At 43.4% G+C, this 12,350-nt stretch overlaps 1 protein-coding gene across 9 annotated transcripts in view; it reads right to left on the bottom strand.

Moving 5' to 3' along the window:
- Positions 1 to 11,975, bottom strand: part of Bbx (BBX high mobility group box domain containing) — a 237,747-nt gene extending 225,772 nt beyond the window's left edge. For 4 of the 9 annotated variants that reach the window (XM_052158059.1, XM_052158054.1, XM_052158062.1 and 1 more), the window contains exons 1-2: positions 11,822 to 11,975; positions 8,468 to 8,539 (exon numbers count right to left, since the gene is read on the bottom strand). The gene's annotated coding sequence lies outside the window, so the exon portion shown is untranslated. Of the gene's footprint in view, positions 1 to 8,467; positions 8,540 to 10,693; positions 10,753 to 11,293; positions 11,430 to 11,693 lie in introns of those variants that run through there. The other 5 variants (XM_052158063.1, XM_052158064.1, XM_052158055.1 and 2 more) reach the window with 4 other exon arrangements.
- Positions 11,976 to 12,350: the final 375 nt, after the last annotated feature.

The following is a 12,350-nucleotide window of genomic DNA, read 5'->3' as shown; positions in this document are numbered from 1 at the left end:
ACTGATTTCATATGACCATAGATCTTAATAACAAAAAATGTTACTTTATACTTTTACACACAATCATTTTCCTATGCAAACTTTTATCTTATAGACTATATTCTACTTATCACAATAAAAGCAAGTTTCTTAGGAGAAATAAAAAGTGACACATATCTCAACCCATGTTCAAAAACTGATGAATTTGAAACTTCTAACTCTACACAAAGTTCATGTTTGACCAACAGGCACTCAGATATGATGCCCGGAAATAAAATATACTCAGTAATTTTTCCATTAATATTGAATTTTCTTTCAAAGTAAATGTCAGGAAACTACTTTATAGTACTCCCCATGTGATACTGTCAAATTCCTCTAGTAAAATATACTTATTAATTGGATAGTAAAGAACTCCAGAGCACAACCATCACAGATAGAACACAAATATGAGAAAAGTCAACTGCTCATAAAAGAAAATATTTCTACTCCTGTGTGATAGAAATTACAAATATTAAAAAGAAGAATGGCTATGGGCATTTCAATACAAGACAAAGCAACAAAAAAGAAAGGTGACTGGGTCTATAAACTAAGCTTGGGGCTGGTTTTGCCTTTTCTCACAGTAAGCTTAAGCATAAAGTTTACAATAAACCCAATCTTGGACCTTCTCACATAATTGCTTTAAAAGTGATAAAGAATAGAGTTCCACCATTTCAGAATGAAGACTTCTCTTTTGAGAGAAAGAAAATCTGTGGACTTCTTGGTGGAATTTTCTCCAAACCTCTTCATGTCTGGCTTCTTGGAATGTGGCCCTAGTGACAGGTAAATATAGACAAAGTCCCAGGAGACCACGGGACTGCACACTGGCAGTCTACACCTTGCAAAATCCCTGTCTAGCTGTATGACCTCAAACAAATTATTTATCCTGAGACCTGGTTTCCTTGTCATTAAAACAGAGGCATTTCTCATCTGAGAAGTTATTATAAAAAATAAACTAGTAAAACTGTGTAGCAAGGGGGGCTCTCAGTCAGCTGTTTCTTTACCTCACGGTGTAAAACACACACCTTGGGAAACCGTTCTACAGAATACACCCAGCTTTCCAGTGAGTATTAATCAAGCTACTAGCCATCCCATCGCCTTCAAAGCTAAGAAAGAATATGTAGTTTAGCTCCATCTACATCAAAACAACAGGTGTCTTTATTTCACACAGCCCTGCTGAAGGCTCCTCGTAACACTGTCCTAACTGACACATGTAGGAACATTTACAAGTTTCAAACTCATTTACCACCAATTTCATTATATGAGCGGTACTAAATACTAAAATGACTTGAAACCTATAAATTTTTAAAATCTAATAAAAGTTTAAAAAAAATAAAATTTACCTCCATATTCTCATTTTAAGATTTTACAGGCAGTGTACAAGCTCAGAAGAAGATTGGAGGGAGAGGAAGGGAAAGAAGAAGAGAGAGGGAAGAGAGATAAAAGCAGCAGCAGAAGATAAAGTGTAAGCTAAAGAAAAAGAATGAAGAAGAAAAGGGGGAAATTTAAATTTCCACAACTTAGAAGATAACCAAAATTTGACAGATTTATTTTTTCGTTTTGCTTTAAGCACCACTATACTCCATTTATAATTGAACTACACTTCAGTAAGTTTTGGAAGGTACAGAAAAATAACAATAACAACAATAACAACAACAGTAAGAAGAAGAATACAGCCAGGCATAGTAATGCAGCAATTGGTCAGATGCAGAATTAAGTTCAAGACCAGCCAGGACTATAAAACAATAAACCTTTAAATAAAAGGCCAGGGTGTGGAATAACACACAAAACTTATTAATATTACAATAATCAAAACAACATAACTAATAAAACTGCCTCTGAGTCCTCAATCTCCAGCTCTCCTCAAAGGGGGAATACAGTCCTATAAATAATGAAAGCATTATCAAAACAATGATTCTTTAGGGTACAAGTTTCAGTGTCTGTCAATGACAACTGATTGAACATATTAGCATAATGATAAACCAGACTAGGTGTTACTTTATTCCTAGAAGGTAATATACGTCAGATACCATCTTCAGGGCAAGCTTTCATTTGCCCATAGTGCTTATATTGGAATTTTAAAGTAACAGGAATAATCTTAACATTTCCTAATTTTAAAAAGAAGGAATTGAGAATCTCTACAAAACAAATCCAAAACACCTTTATCTAAGAATAAAATAAAATTTCAGGGAACACTCTATCTTTTGGGGGGTATGGGAAGAAGCACAGGGAGTGACAAAATAATGAATGAAATATAACCATATCATAAAACCTCCAATAACAGTAAAACATGGTGAAACTAGCCTGCATTGTGTTCAACGGGCTAAGAAATGACTTGGTGCTTCTAAAGGTTGTGTTTGTTTAGTAAAATTAAAAACTATAACAAAATGGAAAATATGACACTCAACTAAGCATGAATTAAGCAGTTCATGTGTGTAAGCTCTTCCTATTCCCCTCTGCTCACCTGAGGGGCACAGTACATACCTGGCTTTAGACCCCCTTATTCCTTGCTCCCTTACATGTAGAAACACAGAGAAGCTTGCAATGAAGTCAAATCGAGCAGGTGAATAATCTCGTATTAACATTATCAAAAAAAAAAAAAAAAAAGATGTTCCTTGTAGCCAAACAGGCAGGAATAACTGACTAAAGAAGTTTTATTCTATAGGATCCCTGGCTTATTTAAAGCCCATATACCTCTACCCACAAATCAAGATTCGGACTTTTGTAGAGTTTTCCTGGGTTTTTAATACAATAAAATGCTACAAACAACATACATTATGTAAAATCCCTAGCTACACTACAATAAAGCAAATAACGACCATATATTGCTATGTAAATGGACTTGAAAATTATTTGAAAAAACTCTTAACAGGGTTCAGTTTTGGTGCCAAATGAGTATTGATACCAATGTTTTGAGGGGAAAAAAAAATCTTTACTCTTTCAGTAATGTGAATCTATATCCAAGACACATGAAAGTACAAAAGAGAGTTTCAAAATACACAAAGCTTACTAATTTATTGGACATTTTAAAACTAACAAATTAGAATTCATAAAGTGGGAAGGAGTTTCTGGCAATGCTAATTCTAAAACTTTGAAAATACAACAAAATTTACTCAGTTTAATTTACTCACATAAATTAAATGATTATTGAGACTACCTAAAAATGGATGTCTGTGTGCAGAGAATCATGTAAACTTAAAATGATGCTATTGAGAACCTTGGTACTTTCTTTGTATGTGAGCTCCTGTTTTGCTACCCCTAGCTTCTGGGTTTTACACTAAATTTTTTCAGGGCTTTAGTTCATGGATGTCCCGTTCATCTACTCCTTAGCTTGTCCTTTCTTTTTATGCTCTGCTATGTAACTTATTAAGCACTAAAATATATCTTGACAAAGAGCTAATTCCAATGGTTTCTGAAGAAAGCCCTGAGTAACTAGTTAGAATAAAGTATTGCGGTTTATCAGTAATTTTACATGTGTGTCCATGAGTAGATTTAAGAGTTTTATCATTCTTACTAATACTCTGATACATCTTCTTGATAAGGAAAGGAATGGTTTTTATCACATAGAGAATTTCTATATGAACCCACAGCATGGCTAGGACATAGTGCAGGGACAGAGTACTAGGTATGAAGCTAGGAAAAAAATTACCTATGTCTCTCACTGAAGGAATTCATAATGCCCATATGTAACTATCAGTCATGTGTCTTAATGAAAGTTTAAAACACATACAGATCTAGGGCACTGGTTCTTCACCTTCCTAATGCTGTGACTCTTTAGTACAGTCCGTTGCTGAAGTGACCCCAAACATAAAATTTTTTCATTGCTATTTCCTAACTGTAATTTTGCTACTGTTATGAATCAGATATTTAATTTGTGACCCCCACAAGTTGAGAACCACTAAGTTCTAAGGCATCACAGTATGCAAAAAAAAAAAAAAAAGTTATCAGAAAAGAATAATGTTCAATGCTCTCAACTAAGCACCTTGAAAAACGAAAAGTCATTTTCTTGTCCTCTTGTCCTGTGCTATGCTTTCGGTTGGCAGGGAACGTGGACTGAAGCCCGGCTTTCTACGTAGAGCACTCTACCACAGAGCTGTAACCCAAACAACAGGCTCTGCCTTTCTAAAGCTGTTAGACAACCTTTCCCCACATCCAAAAACCACTATAGCATGCCTTAGCGTTTTGTTTTTCCTAGCTATTACTATTATTATTATTATTATTATTTCCTTCCCTAATTACGTGTCCAGTAAGACATAGACACTACATACTGAGTGCTGAGTACACCAAGAACCATTACTGGTGTTATTGTGTATTTCTCACACTGTCGCCTAGTAATTACATTCTGCACACACAATAACAGAAGTTTTAAAACTTTAAAGCTATAAGGAGACAAGCCCTAAGTCCCCCGACCTGTCTGCTACAAAGAAAGCAGAGCAGAGCCTGAGGCTCTTGGTGTGCAAACCCTCTGCTACTGGTCCTGTACACACTGACTCGGGGATATTTACAGTGATGAGTCTTGCACTGAGCACACTGAAACACGGCCTAAATCTGGGGAAGCTGGAACAGACTTCAACAATCTCAGAGGTAACTCCTGTTCAGTCTTTAGTTCTCGGTCCATTATGCCAGAGTTTCTCAAAGTCCTTCCCACCTACTGCAAAATCACCTTCTGTACTGATTAAAATCTAAATGTCTGGTCCTCACCAAATCAGAATATCTAGTAATGGTGCCTCCATTTTTAGCATGCACTCAAGATTGATATTTTCAAACAATAAGTCGTAAAGTCAGTTTAGAGGATAATACTCAGTGCTTTTGTTTAATGAAATAGCTTAGAACAAATGCAACTTATAAAGATTCTATAGAGACAGAAAGCATCAAGAGGGTGCCATATATTGTCTTAGGTGACCTGCTTACTACTTGTATGCTGTTTGCAAAGTAAAACTGTATTGCAAAGCTCAGTTTAAAATGTTTTTAAAAAATGTAGCTGTTGTAACTATTTTTTATCTTCATTTCTCCTTTTGAATATGTTATTTCAATATTCCTTTTTACACACATACATACACACATATCCTTCTGTCATGTTTTAAGATCTTATTCTATTCTAAAGGTTTCTGTCTTAACTCATTTCTGAGGTCTGTGCTTAGCTATTCATAGAATTATTTAACCAATATTTTGCAATATTTTTGGTTTCCTCACTCTTAATGACTTTCCCTTTGTTTTCTTATCTAACCTCCTCATCCTGTGGAGTTATTTCACTACCTAGCCCCTCAAACTGACTGGTATAATTTAACTATGTATTCTGGTGGCCAAGTCAAATCAAATCTGTTCAGTCTTTCGCTCCCGCGTTTTCTCATTTCTACTTGGAGTTTTAGACAGAATCCCTTACTAGTCTGCCTTCCTAAGCACACTCTTCTTTAACTGGCACTTCAAGGCTTACCATATATTTTTTTTCCTTTTAAAGGAAAAAAAAAATGACAAGGATCCCGTTAACAAGGATGTTCAAGGTAAATCTGGACCTCTTTAAGATGATGCACCACAAATGTACTGATATTCCAAGGAATGGCAGTCTTTAAAATACTGAAAGGTCAACTATGCATACTGGGTGGCACCACGCTCAAACTTTGCACATGTGGGACTCAAAAATACAGACACATCGGATGCAAAGCCCAGGAGAGGTACCATATCAAACAAGTCTATTCCAATGGGTGCCGTTGGTGGTAAGTTAATAAAAAGTAAAGTGGACCTCAAAGTACAAGTTCAAAAAAAAAAAGCATCTTTTTCTTGAGGCAAGTATCTGCTTGACACTTTACTCACTGATATTCTACATTGCTGATGATGCAGTATATCAAAAACAAGCATATAAATTATTTTAATTACCACAATTGGAAACACAGTCAGCACTTTTGTGATATACTAAGAAGAAAGTGGACATTTTTTTTCTTCTTTTTTTTTGGGGGGGGTGGATTTGGTTTTTTTTCGAGACAGGGTTTCTCTGTGTAGCCCTGGCTGTCCTGGAACTCACGCTATAGACCAGACTGGCCTCGAACTCAGAAATCCACCTGCCTCTGCCTCCCAGAGTCCTGGGATTACAGACATGCACCACCACCGCCCGGAGGGCATTTCTTTTAGTATAGCAAAAATAGGCACGCCTATTATGACACTTTCCCAAAAGTTATTTGGTTTGGTTAGTTTGTTTGTTTTGTAAGGTAGTGTCAGGAACCCTTTACTTCAAACAAAGATTTCTAACATAAAATTGATATTCACAGCAAGACTCACGAAAAGATGTGGACCTTGTAGTCACCTATGATCTTTATGAGTAAGGAAAACATACACTTCAGGTAGGCTAGGTAATGAATAATAATTGGAAATTGTTCGTAATTTTACCAAAAATGTGGTTTTATTAGTTTTATTAGTTTAGCTGTCAAATAACATTATTTTCAGGCTCATTGTTCCTTCTACATTAAAAGCAAAGCTATCTCATTAAGTCATAAATCTAAGACATTTTTAATCAGATTCAAAGATAAATATGGGTTTATTAAGGCTCAAAATTGTAAAGCTTTCTAGATCCCTAAGTCTATAATGGAGGTTTCCTCCATCCACTCCAGTATTCCAAACTGTGGCACCATGAAACAACACGGATAAGCCACTCTGTTATAGCTAATGTTTTATGTGAAATGCAAATTAGAGCTTCAGTTTCAGAATTTAATAAAGATATGCAAAATAAGAAAAATTTATAAACTCTTGATGATGCAGAAGCAGAAACCTCTTTAAATTCTTACTTTGATAAGTAAAGACTCACATCCAATAAACATACTGCGGATGGAAAGAACTGGTAATTCATGGCAAGGTGACTTTTAAAACTTCCATTGCAAGTTGTACACTACCACAATAACTGGTCTGATTTCAAAGATAGTTCTTGAAAATACTGTTTTAATGAAGGAGGTATTTGTTATCTCAAAGAAATACAAGAGCTGATCAGATTGCTTTTATTATGGTATTGATTCTCATATTAAGTTTCTGAATTGGTCAAATACATTTCCAGAGGGAAAAGAAACATTAAATGTTCACCACAGTGAACACAATTAGCTTTGTGTGTAAGTGGGATGTTCTTTTAAAAAGTAATGTATTCTAAATCTACTCCCATAACGAGAAAAGAAAAAACTTAAAAATTCAAAAATATTGAATTTAATCCACATATTGAGATGCATACTAAATTTACCTTACAAAATAAGTCTATTATAAACACTCTGGTTGGTCCATGATATTTGTGACATTATGGGATCTCTGACTGAAAGAAATAACTGTGAGGATCAGTGTAATATATTACTCAAAAAATAATCCCACAAACTTTATATTACCTAAAACACCGAGTAATATCCAAGTACATTTATTACTGGCTATGGACCGCCACAAAGGCCAGACCTTCAAACTTAATCCCTTTACCACTAACACATTTTAATAACATATACATTATCCCACCCAGCCAATCAGGAAACAAGAAAAGTGAGAATCCTAACTTCTCTTTCATGGAAAACTGAATACAACCCATTTTCATTCATAAACGCAATTTCCAAAGCACTATGGTACCATCATAAAGCACCACAGTTGATTTATAACATTCAGTACAGCTAGTTTTCTTAGGCCATCAGCAACTCCATATGCCTGTACAGTGGAGGGGCAGACTTGCTAATTAGTTTTCTGTAGTTTCCAAACACTGTGTTGCTCTTAAATGCTGCGCAAACACTGTTTTCACTACACTGTTATCTCTCACAAACTTTGCAGACACTAACTATCCCAGACACATTCTGCAGAATTTTCTGTTTCAGAGATTTGGGAGGCACAGATCTGAAAACGGCAGCTAACAATAAATCTCAGAGAAGATGTTTATGCACAGACCAGTAAAATGCTCCTAATCTCTCCAATTGCTTATGGAAGTTAGGACCGATTTTGAATCAGACTTGTACATTAAATAAAAGGCTTACTGTACTACCTAAACACAACTTTCCCCGACCCAAAAGTGACTGTTTCAAGTACCAAAGAAGATGAGAATCTGGAAGAAAGTAAGCACATCACATAATTAAACACATCCTCATTACGGTGCTTTCTTGGGTTTTTAATAAGTTCATTCATACATTACAAGCTTTCTACATGAGTGTCTGGAAAATTTACTAGGCCTTCAACTTTGTGTAAAACTTCAACCAACTAAAATATCTATCTGATAATTAGTTTTCAAGTGGCACTTGCAGGTAAACAAAAAACAAACATTTAAGCCATCTTGAACTGTCAATAACCTGCAGGTGAACTGTAAAGACTAAAAATCCTGAGTTTTGCTGTGAGAAACTCAGTGAGGCAGCTGCGGAGTGGAGTATTATAACCCCACTATGCATCCAATAATGACCCTTCTGTCACTACCAACAGCCACCCGCTTCCCTCTCTCCAGAGTGGGCATACTTACCCTGGAAGGTAAATGGGAGGTACACAGGAAGGAGGTTGAACTGCAGCAAAGCCTTTGTCATATGATAGTGACCTATAGGTAGCAAATAAAGGCACATCATCAGAACGGGAAGGCTTTCCAGGAGTTCAGTTCAAGGAGGGAAGGGCGCAGACCCCAGGAGTCCAGCTCCCTCTCAACCCCTTGCCTGTCTCCACCCTCCTCCACGAAAGAGCAGCCAGGGCAGAAAGGGAAAGCATCTTCGATTATTCAAGGTGGGTGGGGGCAGCCCAGCTGGCATTCCTGGGTCTCCCCAGAACCTTGCTTCCCACTCTCTGTCAGTACAAAGCAGAAAGTTGATCTGTTCTGAACAGCAAAGCCCACATCACGATCATTCATCAACTTGCACAAGTGATCACCACCCCCTGGGCAAATACACCGGTAACCAAATCGTAAAGATCGATAGGCACTCCTCCGTGCCTCCCTCTGCCCAGGAACCAACCAGCCAGCCCGAGGAGCAACCGTAGCAGCGGGTCCAGGTATCGCAGCCCTCAGCGCTGCAGACCTGGGCGGCCACAGCCAGCTCCCAACAGCCTGGCTGGGTCACAATCCCGAGCCTGGAGATCGGAGTCGACCTGGGGAAACAAATTCTCCACAGCCCACGACAGCAAGCTCAGGCCACCAGGTCGGGAGGTCGGCGTGGGGGAGGCTAGGAAACGCCGAGGGAGAAGGAGAGGGAGGGATCCCACCCAGGCTTTGTTGCTGGTCACCATCAACTTTGCATCTTAGTACAAAATGTCGATCTTTAAGGCTGACAAGACAGAGGCAGAGGTAGAGGGAGAAAGAGAAAGGCAATAGAGTCCATCTTGCTTTGGGGAAGAGGGGGAAGGAAAAAAATGAAGTGCAAACCCTACACTCCGGGAGTAAAAGTCTTCTAAACACCTTTCCAGAACGTAGGAGCAACGAGTGGGGTGTCCCTGTGCCCGTACCCGCTCGAACTGGCGGCGGTCTGGGGGGGGAAACGCCTCCCTCGCCTCCTCTTCCTCCTCCTTCCCCTCCTCCTTCTCCCGTTCCTCCTCCTCCCGTTCCTCCTCCTCCTCCTCCTCCCGCGGGCCCCGGCGAAGATCCCGCCGCCGCTGCCTCTGCCGCCCCCCAGGGAGGCACCGCCGCCGCCGCCCGGCCCCGCGCTGCCATTCCAGCCTTGGACCGCGCGGCGTGGCGCGCGTGGGGCCGGGGGACCGGGTGGCCGCGCGGAGATGTCCGCTGCGGGGACCCCCCGCGCCCCCTGGCCGTAGGCTGACTACAAAAGTCGCGCGAGCAGAGGTGGCGGCGGCGGCGCGCAGGGGAGAGGACGCGCGTGGGGAACCCACGCCGCGAGTGGGCAGCCCCAAGGGATGGCCGAGAGCGCCCCTCCTCGTGCAGGGAAAGTACCCCAGTCCCCGCCAGCCAGCCCCAGGAACAGCAGCCCGGCGTCCACGGCCGGTAGACGAGAACTGGACGTGTCATTAGCAGGACAGGCAATGGTTTCAAAGCCCCAGGCCAATGACCATTAGCCGAGGCAGAGCTAGCTCGGTCCCCATCCCCCACCACCTCCACCCACCTCCCCCTCTAGCTATCCCCCCCCCACCTCCACCCCACCTCGCGAAACTTTTCAACAAGATCCACCTGGGCTAATTTGTCCTCAGACAGTTAAAATATTGACTAGACCCTACACACTGGGAAGGAAGGGGAATGCACGCTTTATTTTCCTTTCTGTAGAAAGGAAAGCAAAAAATAGCTTGTCTCTGTGTCTCTCCCTCTCCCCCCCCCCCCCTCTGTCGTACATGTTGTGTCTTAGCTTTTTGCATCGTTTCGTTTTACCTTCCTCATTTAGCAGAAATGATCGCGGGTATTTCACACATAAACGTGTTCCAGATTCCTGGATTCAGGGACCTTGTAAATTACAGGACTCGGGTTCGGTCTCAGTTACGTTAAGTTTCACGCGATATCCCCCCCCCCCAAAATAGATTTAAAATAATAATAATACATTTCTGAGGGTGAGTGAGCGAGACGAGGTGGAGGAGGAAAAAAAAAAGAAGCCTCCAGTCTGATTTCTGTAATTTACTAGCGACCCGGATCGCAGCAAATAACAGTGTAACACGAGCGTGGCTTCCGAGGCTTGGGGAGCTCTTTCCAGAGGCATCGACCCCATCCCCGGATAAAGGATCTGCAAGTTTTCTGTCATCGCGACCATGCAAAGCCATAACTTACCTTCAGAATGAGTCTTTAAACAGCCAAGGCCTTCCTCCTCCCCTCCACCGCCACCACCCCCAGCCTCGCTCTCTCCACCTTAAACTTATTGACACAACATAATCCCACATTCAAGCAAAATCCTGACACAGCCTCCCTCCTCCTCTCCCCCCTCCTCTCTCTCTCTCTTCCCTCCCGTTTCTCTCTCTCTCTCTCTCTCTCTCTCTCTCTCTCTCTCTCTCTCTCTCTCTCTCTCTCTTCCCCTCCCTCTCCCCTTTCCCTCCCCTCCCCTCCTCCCTCTCTCGCCTTCTTCGCCTTCTTCCCCTCTCCCCTGTTCTTCCTCCAGGCTACTCTGGCACTAGAACAGCACTTTCTCCGCTCGCCGCGCATTTGGCTGGGGGTGGGGGGTGAGGGGGACACCGATCTCGGGGCCGGAACACCCAAATCCTAACTCTGCAGATGAACGAGCAGCCGGGCTGCCCGTCCCGGTCACCGTCGCACACAGCAAACGTAGCCCAGACCCACCGAGGGCAGCCTTCCCGTACCTTCCACCCCTGCCCCGGGCTCCTCAGGCCCCACCTCCCCCGGCAGCCGAGCCCTGCCCGGGGCTCCTCCACGTACTTTCGCCTCCTTGAAGTTTGGGGCTCCCGGGGCGGCCACGAGCCGCCCGCCGGCGTGAGGACCGCTCCGTTGTTGTTTTCCTCGGGCGGCTCAGCCCCGCGCCCCGGCTCCGTGCCCCCTCAGGCGGCGCTGCCCGGGCGCCGAGAGGTGCTGCCTGCAAACGCAGCCTGGCACCGGCTGGCCTACTCCTCCCCAGCCCGGCCCCCAGCTCGCGCTCGCCGGGCAGCGCCGCGCGCCCCCCGGCCCGGGCCCGCCGCCGGCGCGGCCGCCGCGACCCTCGGCCCGACCTCTCGCCACCCAAAGTTTTGGCTGAGGGGAAAGTGGCCCGCGAGGCGCCGGCCGGTGGCGGCTCGGGCTCCGGACGCGCGGGTTCCCCTCGCCTTCCTCAAGTCCACCCTACCGGCTGCTGCCGCCGCCGCCGCTCCTGCCGCGGAGTCCTCGGGCTGCAGCCCCGGCGGCTCGCAAGTGAGTAGGAAAACAGAAAGTGCGGGAGAGCGCCTGCGAAGGCTGCGGATGGCGGGCGCCTACCTCGCGGGCTCGCCGCGGCGCGAGGGCGTGTGTGTGGCTCGCCCTCAGCGGCCAGTCAGGGGCTCTCTATGGGAAAGTGGAGAGGAGCTCGCGGAGCCGCGCTGCCTCCGCTCCACTGTACACTGCTCCACATACAGTACATGCAACCCGGAGAGACTGAAAACACTCATTTTATATAAGGCAGCCTGCCATTGGCCCGCGCCGTGACGGACGGGCGGCGCAGCCAAACAGGAGGCGCGTTACACCCAAACACACGCACACATACACACATTTCACAGAGACACACAAAGATCATCACATTTTCTATTTTCTAATGTTCGGGACCTGTAGACAGTGGGCGAGGACAGGTAGAGAGGCCCAGCAGAGTAGGAGTCAGGAGGGAAGCCCTCTCTCTACCAAGTTGCCAGGCTTGAAACTGGTGTCCTTCTGACTTGGGAGGGTTATGGTGATAAACTACAACTCCACTGGATATGGAAGTGAGGAGGGGTGGGTTTGATCGCTGCCTTGTGGTGCCCCATGAAAGAGGCGA

Source organism: Apodemus sylvaticus, chromosome 15, assembly GCF_947179515.1.
Source record: "Apodemus sylvaticus chromosome 15, mApoSyl1.1, whole genome shotgun sequence".
In the NCBI taxonomy this organism is placed as follows: domain Eukaryota; kingdom Metazoa; phylum Chordata; class Mammalia; order Rodentia; family Muridae; genus Apodemus; species Apodemus sylvaticus.
The sequence above is the reverse complement of the archived record's forward strand: the minus strand, read 5'-3'. Positions and strand labels throughout refer to the sequence as shown.